A 9,311-nucleotide genomic window follows, 5' to 3' on the forward strand; every position below is an offset into this window, starting at 1 on the left:
CCCCTCTATGTCTCTTTCCACGATTCAGTTTTAGGATTGGCAGCCAGTGTTCATGATACTGTAGTGCGGACTAATAGAGCCACTAAAAATGTATTTCAACTACCAAAAAAGGCTCATTTTAAAAAAGAAAAGTCAATTTTTCAAAGCCTTAAAAATATTTGGCATCAAAGTAGCAGTTTCTTTGTAAACTTGAGGGATATTTTTAATTCTCATTATTTTTCTTTTTTTCTTTCATTCTTTTTGGAAGCTCCAGATGCACAGTATTGACTTTGGAGGCACATTCTGGCTCCAATTTCTATCCCAAAGCTGAAAAGATCAGGTTAGGTGGAGTTCTGAAATTTTGCTGAGACGGGGAAGGGCAAAAGTTTGAACGGTTAAAACAGACCGACTGAGATTTGCTGGTGTCTTTTACTAAGAAAGACACAGTAACAGAAGCTACTAAGCATTGTCTAAAGGCCTTCGTTGCCAATAACAGTTTTACCTCACGCTTTCAAAATTAATGTTGAAAATATTTCTCTAGCATGTTTTCAATAACCCATTTGTTACGCTAAGTCTAACCTTGTTCTCTTTGCTTGATAGTACAGAGCTACTGTACTGTAAGTGGGCAGTTTCTGGGCATTCATGTTAACAATACTCATGGAATGAGACATTAGTGTCAAGAATTGTCCTGCACAAAGGTTTTGAGTAGTGTACATTTCCTAGTATAGCTAAAGGAGTACGGATGTGGATGGAGTCATTCCTCAGAAGGGAGAGAGAGAGAGAGAGTGTGGGTGTCAGACTGGCAGGCATCAAGGGGCACTTTAAAGGTCCCTCAGAGGTGACCAAGGCGCAAGAGACATTGGGATCAATTTCCGCCTGCATCTGAGCTCTGTTAAATGCAGGGTTCTCTAGGAGCTAGTTAAGACTTCCTGATGCAGTGCCAGCCTGGCCCCAACTTATGCCATTGGCCTAAGGGCCCTGAGGGGTTTTAGGCCAGCAGAAGATTAGCATGGAGAAGGCATGCCCCACCATGCCCTCTCCCCTCTCCTGTGCGGGTGCAGGGGAAGGTGGCTGGCAAGGGACCCATCTGTGCCAGGTTTGCACTAGCAGGAAGTTTCCCTTCTCAAAGGGACATTTCTAAATGAAATCCGTCCACTTTGCCCTACATGAGCAGTACAAAGTGTACAGAGCAGACCAGAGACTGTGGCCCACAACCAGAAGTAAGTGTCCCATCTCTGGCCCCATAGGGGGATGCCATAATTCAGTCTCTTTTGGGACACCAGGTTTTCTAAGGCTAGGCATGAGTACGTGTGTGTGTGCGTTGGGGGGGGGGGGGAAATCAGCCTGCTTTGTGCGTTGAGCGTGTGTGTGTGTGTGTGTGCGCACAATGCAGGAGAACCCATATTTTACAAAGGTCTCGGGGGCCACCCAGAATCTTCAGAAAGTTTCACAAAAGCAAATTTCAGATTTCTAGAGGATTTTGAACTCAGGACCAGATACCAGCTTTGGCGAACACAAATGTAGCTATTAAGTGTTCAGAAAGTCAGAGTTTACCTGCTTATGTTCACATGCCCGCAAACATTCCCTTTGTATTTAACAGCAAACATTCACCTATAGCTGTGGTGGAGATTTACGGCAAAATTTTCAAAAGCACCTAAGTGACTTAGGGGCCTATGTCCCATTTTCAAAAGTAACTTAGGGCCAGATTTTTAAAGATACTGATATGCTTCTAGAAGGATTTTCATCCCACTTCATTGGGAGTTAGGCACGTACATGCTTTTGAAAAATCACACTAAGCACCTAGCTGCATCTTTAGGTGCCTAAATGCCTTTAAAATTAGGGTCCTAAATACTTAGCTTCTTCAGCAATACCAGAAACATGCAGTTCACTTGTGCTGTTGCTTACCAATGTCCCCAGGAAAAGCAATACTAGATTTTTGTGGAACATCTTTCAATTTTCCTTAATGATGGGCCTTGAATTAGAAAAATAATTTACAGCTGCTTGTGAGGTACCTAGCAGTTCCTCAGAAAAGCATTCTTTATTGCTTTTCCCAGTTGGCTAGTGGACACCTCACTTTGATTGGTTCTTTCAGTTTAAGTGGTGAGGGGTCAAATAGTCACACCCCATGGAGTGGGACAACAAAGACTGATGTGATACTAGAATGCTGTAACTGCTGGTAGCTGTCAGGACTGAAATTGGTGATGGGCCAAAGGAGGTAATTTCGGATGCGGGGGTGTTCAGATCCCAGGATTGAGTTTGGTCCATGGTAGAGATAACGGCCAACCACAACGTTTGGATATGGATCCAAATTGTCCCACAGATCGGTAGTGTTCAGCTCTGGGATTCTGTGTGGGGCTCATGTCACACACCTCTATACATGGATGTGCACAGGTGCATGCAGCCATTTTTAAAGATCTCTTTTCAGTGTCATGTTTTTAACCACGTAGATGATGCTATGGGTCGTTGATACACTAATGCAATTGTCTTAGGGAAATGGGGGTAGGGAGCTGATGCGATCAGCGTGATGGAGCAGGAAGGGAATGTGAGAGCAAGGGAGGATGGAGAGAAGGAGAGGCAAGGTTGAAGGGTGTGGAGAAGACAGGCTTGCAGGAGTGGAGGGGCAGGGAAGGGCACTGGTGATGATCAGGAGAACAAAGACTGGGGCCACTGAGGGGAAAGCAGATGAGGGGGGTGATATGTCAACAGCTTGTTGGAGTTGCCGGGGTGCTGTAGTGCGGGGGGGTCTGCTGATGTTGTACAGCTGAGGTGATGGCCGTGGCTTGAGGCCTCTGGGGGGGAAGGTTTCAAGCTCTGCCCCAGAAGGCCTTCTGGAGGCCCTTGTGGTGGCTCTGTGAGGAGGGCACCTGCTGGGTCCCACTGCTCTTAGGCCAGGCACATGGGCTCACGGGAGCTGACCCTTAACTCTTTACTATATTTTATATGTGTACCCATAGGCCTGCCCATGAGCCTCATCTATGTGACCCGTCCCGCAAGTCTCTGGACTGGGTTACGGTCTAGCGCGATCACACTGGTCTTCGTACAGAGAGAGCTGATGATCGGCTGAACAGGATACTATCAAAATATTTTTCACGTTTTTTTAAATGTTCTTTTTCCTCTCCATTTATACCAGTGTTTCTCAAACTGGGGTTGCCGCTTGTGTAGGGAAAGCCCCTGGCGGGCCGGGACGGTTTGTTTACCTGCCCCGTCCGCAGGTCCGGCCGATCGCGGCTCCCACTGGCCGCGGTTCGCTGCTCCGGGCCAATGGGAGCTGCTGGAAGCGGCGCGGGCCAAGGGACTTACTGGCCGCCGCTTCCAGCAGCTCCCATTGGCCCGGAGCAGCGAACCGCGGCCAGTGGGAGCCGCAATCGGCCGAACCTGCGGACGGGGCAGGTAAACAAACCGGCCCGGCCCGCCAGGGGCTTTCCCTGCACAAGCGACGACCCCAGTTTGAGAAACCCTGATTTATACTAACTACAAAGGGCCAAACTCTTTCCTTAAATAGCAAGAACCAGATCAAACCTGTACTACTTCACAAGCTCTAAACGCCGGGTTCTCTACCGCACCCAAACACGCCCTGCCTTCGGAGACAGTCATAATATAGTATGGTTACAGCTACACACTACCATGTTTAGTGCTATATAAATGCCACAGCAGGGAGACACATATGAATGCGAAGAGTCTTGGGAGGTCTAGCATTCTTTCTGTGGGTCCTGGCACGAATGCTGTACTCTTATCTCGTGCGGCCTGAGATTTCCCTGGGACACTCTGGAGTATCTCCAACACCGATAAGACCTGGATTTTCATACAGCTTGTGTCCCCAAACCCAGAAGAGATAATGCCAGACCTGACTGACCTGCACAACAGAGCAAGTAGGGTACTGTTTGGGTTCAGGATGTAGGAGTCAGTGAAAGAAACAAGTATGGCAGGAGGGGACGGTCGGGGAGGAAGGAGCTGGCGTTGGGAACAGAAACGTAAGGTCGGGAGAAAGGAGACAGATCTGGTTGAGGTGGCAGGAAGGCGGGGATGAGGGGAAGAGTGATACTGGGAGGGCCGGAGAAGATTCACAATCTGGAAAGATTTAGATCTTCCAGGTGAACAAAAAAGTGCGCATAGGATATCTGTGCGACTAAAACCGCACCAATAGTTGATCCTGATAGTGTCCTCCGGCTGCATTAAGTTACCAGGCATCACCTTCTTATAAAAGCAGGATAGCAGTTACCCTATACCATTATATCAGAGCTTACACTAGTATAAAGCTGTATAAATGATAATCAAATAGTGCTAAAATATTAAATAATATCTGTCATTTTATAGTCAAGCCTCACTGCCTGCAGGGCAGGTATCTGCAATAGCAGCAGGAGCGGTTCCATTGTACTGTAGGGTTGTCCTGGCTCATCACTGCCGAAGAGGAATAGCCTTCTTTCTCCCCACTCTGTAAGAGCAACGTTCAGCCTGGAACTCAAAATAGTTCCCCAGGGGACAGCCTTCATGAAGAGTCAGCCAGTGCGTTTAGTATTCCTGTGCCAACCTTTGAACCTCAGTTGGAGGAATCATGGAGTAGATCCTTGTGTAAGTCTTTGCAGGATCGGGGCCTAACGTATCCCTGTGAAATCCATGGAACTACTCAGGGCAGTAGAGTTAAGCAAGTGGGTGCAAGTTCAGGGCCATAGTGGGCAATGTGATCAACTACAGGGAAGCTTCATAGAGTTTAGAGCCAGAAGGGACCCAGTTAAGACCACCAAAACAAATGGGCCATGCTGGCTTCTTGGCTGTACGCCACTGATTTCAGTGAGGTTGTACAAGGGAAAATTAAAATTTGGCAGCAGCTACAGATAAAATGGAAGCTAACTAATGAGCTCAATTCCTTGCCTTCCTGTTCAAGATGACATACAATGGGAATCTGGGGCCCCCTTTTCCAGTGGAAGGCTTTTGGGGGCCAGGAAGCAGGAATTTTCCTACACCCGCCCCCAACTCCTCCATCCCCTCTCAGTGGTCAACTAATTACATGCAGTGTTGCCAATTTAGTCATTTTCCAATGTCCCCCTCCCCCCCATGGATAAATTCAACCACCCTCTCTAATTTCAATTCTTGAGGAAAGTACTGCCAGGAAATAAGCCTGCATGGTCCAAAAAGACCACCACAGCTCTCTGGTTTTCAGAGGTGATTTGGCAGATGAGGATGGCAGGGATTTGCCCTTGGACAAATTAATTTGTACTGATTTCTAAAATCTGAGCCAAAAATCTGAATATGACATTCAGTACATAGCGCTACACACTTGTGCTGATGACTAATGTGAAGGAGATGCATATAATTTAAAGAACAGAGCTATGAAATAACATCCATTTACCTAAAAATGTATAGATAGCTACTGGGGCATACACACACATGCCTATATATAAAACTATTTAGCACAAAGTGAAATGCCAAACATACATAGCATAGAACACCAAAGACTTTATCTCATTACAGCTGGTAAAAAAAGCTTTAGCCTTTATTGAAGTTTAACAGAATCAGCTGCTCAGTAGTACATACAATTTGGGGCCTTTTTATTTTTCATTGCTGGGGTACAGTATTATCCTGTTTAATAAGTACAGTAATGAATCTGTGTTCTTATTCAAGATGGCTCTGAGGCATAGGGCCTAATTTTCCACTGCCCTGCACCTTGTGTAGTCAATTACACCTGTGCGGTGTGAGTGTCAGTTGTGGCCAATCTGACTGATAGCATTTTGCGCTGCTGTAAATGACATTGTGACATGCAGGGCAATGGAGTGTCAGGCCATGGAATTCTTATCTGGAATTAGATCCAGATCCAAACCTCTTCAAAGATTCAGGGGTTTTCACATACAGTGTTCTGGATCAGACTAATCTCTCCTGTAGTTTTTTTTTTTACAGTGTAGCAAATGATGTGTGTGTCATGTAATCAGCATGGATTGATCTCCAGGGGCTGAATCCTGACTCAGAATTCATTCAGGCAAAATTTCCAATGAACTTCATGGGAGATTTTGCTTGAGAAAGTTGTCAATAAAGCCTGCCGGATTTCGCCCTGGTTAATACAGGAGTCTGTAATGAACACTATATTCAAAAGGATTTTTAAAAGAGATTTAAAACCAGAGCAAATTGGGGGAGAAAAAAAAAAATACACCACCCAACAGCCTACCTCAAGAAACAATTGACCCAATGTGGTCCCATTTCAGTCTCTCCCGTATTTGTACCTATGCATTTCTGCTTTGCATACACACATGGATGAATGCATACACAATATGAAAATTTGCATACTTGTATGGCTGGAGACCTAATTAGTCACGTGCAGGTGTATCCAGTGGTGAGCTGGAGCTGGTTCGCACCGGTTCGCAGGAATTTAAATTTAGAAGCCCTTTTAGAACTGGTTGTCCCGCGCGGGACAACTGGTTCTAAAAGGGCTTTTAAATTTAACAACTGGTAAAGCTCCAGCTCCCCGCCCCCAGCCCCAGCTCACCTCTGCTTCCTCGGCTCCTCCCCTGAACGCTCTGACCCCCTTCTCCTCCCCCTCCCCTGCTTCCCGCGAATCAGATGTTCGCGCGGGAAGCCTGGGAGGATTCAGAAACAAGCGGCGGCTTCGCAAAGTAAGCTGGAGCGGGGGGGGCGCGAGGAGGGCTCCAGGGAGGCGTGGCCCAGCCCAGTCCTGCCCCAGATCAGCGCCCCGGCGGAGAGACTTCGGCCTGGGCCCAGCTCCGGCCGAGCGGCTCTGGCCCCGGCCCGGGCCGAAGTTGCTCTGCCAGAGCCGGGGCGCTCGGCCGGGCCCTGGCCCCGGCCGAGCGGCTTCGGTCCAGCCCCGGCCCGGCCTCCAGCACGGTAAGGGGGCAGGGAGGGGGTGTTGGAAGAGGGCAGGGGAATTCGGGGGGGTGGATAGGGGTCGGGGCGGTCAGAGAGCAGGGAACAGGGGGATTGAATGGGGGCAAGGGTCCCGGGGGGGCAGTCAGGAAGGAGCAGGGGTTGGATGGGGCACTGGGGGGCAGTCAGGGTCAGGGTTTCCAGGGGCAGTCAGGGGACAGAGAGAAGGGGTGGTTGGATGGGGCAGGGGTCCCATCAGGAATGAGAGGAGGGGTTGGCTGGGGCGGCAGGGGCAGTCAGGGGACAGGGAAGGAGGGGTGGGGGCGTCAAGGAACATGGGGGGTTGGATGGGGCAGGAGTCCTGGAGGGCGGAGGGGGGGGCCACGACTCCCTCGTGGGGTGAGGAGGAGGGAACCAGTTGTTAATTTTTTGGCAGCTCATCACTGGGTGTATCAAATCTCATTTTGCACTCACCAATCAGATCATTTGTACCCAAAGGAGGCTCACTATTAAGCATGCACAAATGCACTGTGAAAATTACCCCCAAGCTGGGTACTTCCCACAGCTGTGCATTTCAAAGATGGATCTGATGGGGAAGACAGCAAGTGAAGGGAGAATTAATTTAATACACAGTGCCTTAAAGGGAGTCAGTCTCCTTTGGGCATCTGATCCCCTTCAAAACCACCTCAGAGGGCCAGCCAGGAAGCATCTTTCATGGTTTCTATGTTGACTGGATATCAGATCCTTTTTAGCCAGGCATGTTTTCTTAGACTTTTCTTCCCTTTTTATAGAATTGCTGATACTATATGGGGTTTCCAGTGTAAAATACATCAGGGTGAAGTAAATCATTGGATTTAAATTAACTTGGACTAAACTATTATAAACACGATAGCTTCCTAAGTGTCATAATAATGCATTTAAACACAAACATGGTAGAGTCCAAGTAGGTTGAGCTCAGGAATGGGAGCTCTACGTTCTGTTCCCACAGCTCCCCCTGTGTCTCTGGGCTAATCACTGAACCTGCCTGCCTCAGCCTCTCCAATTTAAATTGGCTCTAATCCTTATCTGCATAGTTGTGAGGCTTCACTAATCAATGTTTGCATAGCACTTGGAAGATGAAAGGACTAAATACTATTATAATTTCTGCTTGATGGTCTTATATAGACTTTGCCTCCAAAATCTGTCCCAGGGCATTACTCATCAATAGACTCGGTCATTCCTCCCAATTCTTTTCTGGGGCGTTTGCCTTGAGCAGCCAACCTTTTGCCCAATGCTTATTCTTTTTCTTACACAACAGTTAAAATTGCAGGAACTATGTATAACTAAAATAGTGAGATACAGTCCCCACCCTTACCAAAACCCTCTTGTCGCACAATAAGGCAGTCCTTGCACTACGGCTGCATCCTTCTGCCTTCAAATCCCTTACAGTCCCCAGAGTTATTTTTATTTATCACATACACACACACACACACACACACACACAGAGTGTAGCATGTATTTTACATTGGTACTTGACATCACAACAAAATTATGTTGGGGGGCGGGGAGGGATGCCATGACATCTAATAACTAGTGAAAATCAGCTAAATGTATACCTCCCTGCTCTTGGATGCTAGGATGGAAAATGGCCACAGATGTTTTTTTATTCTGCTAGTGTATTTTGAAAGCTCTATATGTTTTGAATGACTCAAGTCCCCAGCACCATATCACTAACCCCTGTGAAGATGCCACACGGCAGGAGTCGCATTAGCAATCTTGGAATGGGCTGTCAGCATCAGCAAAAAACTATCTGAGGCCCTTGCCTTGCCATGCCTTCAGTACAGGGTTCAATTCCTCCTCTGGGGTGAGTCAGCATCGATCCACTGAAATCAATAGAGCGATGCTGATTTATGCCCACGTTCTATATACAGCTCTGTGTCTGCAGTTAACTGTCATGGCTTTGTAGCACATAGTTATTACGTAGTTCTGCCTTGAGTGCAGGGGACTGGACGACCTATTGAGGTTCCTTCCAGTCCTACACTACTATGATTCTATGATATGTTTCCGTAAAAATGCAACGGTCTATGTACTTGGATTAAAGCCATCGTGGTTTCATTATATACAAAAGAACACTATGTTCGAGCGAGGATTTGAATGTAGACACACAAATACTTACTTACTTGCTACTTGTGGCACCCTTACTCACAATGCGTAGTAACTTATTACGCACACAATCCCATTGATTTCAGTGGGACTACTCATGTAGTAAGGTACTACTCACCATGGGTAAAGATGGCACAGTTGGGGCCTCGGATAGTAGGAGTAGTAATAAAACGGCACTGGAAATGTACATACTAGATATTAATAAACATTTTAACAGGCAGAAGTCACACCTCAGTACAGCCTGAGGAGCCTAGTCCAGAATCAAAGAAAGGTAAAAGATCTGTTGGGTAATCTAATCCTTCCACCTGCCAACGCAGGATTGTTCCCTACAATTTCTGCTCTAGAGCTTTGTCCAATCAGCTGGTCAATCTTCCACCGCC

Source organism: Emys orbicularis, chromosome 14 (genome assembly GCF_028017835.1).
Source record: "Emys orbicularis isolate rEmyOrb1 chromosome 14, rEmyOrb1.hap1, whole genome shotgun sequence".
In the NCBI taxonomy this organism is placed as follows: Eukaryota; Metazoa; Chordata; order Testudines; family Emydidae; genus Emys; species Emys orbicularis.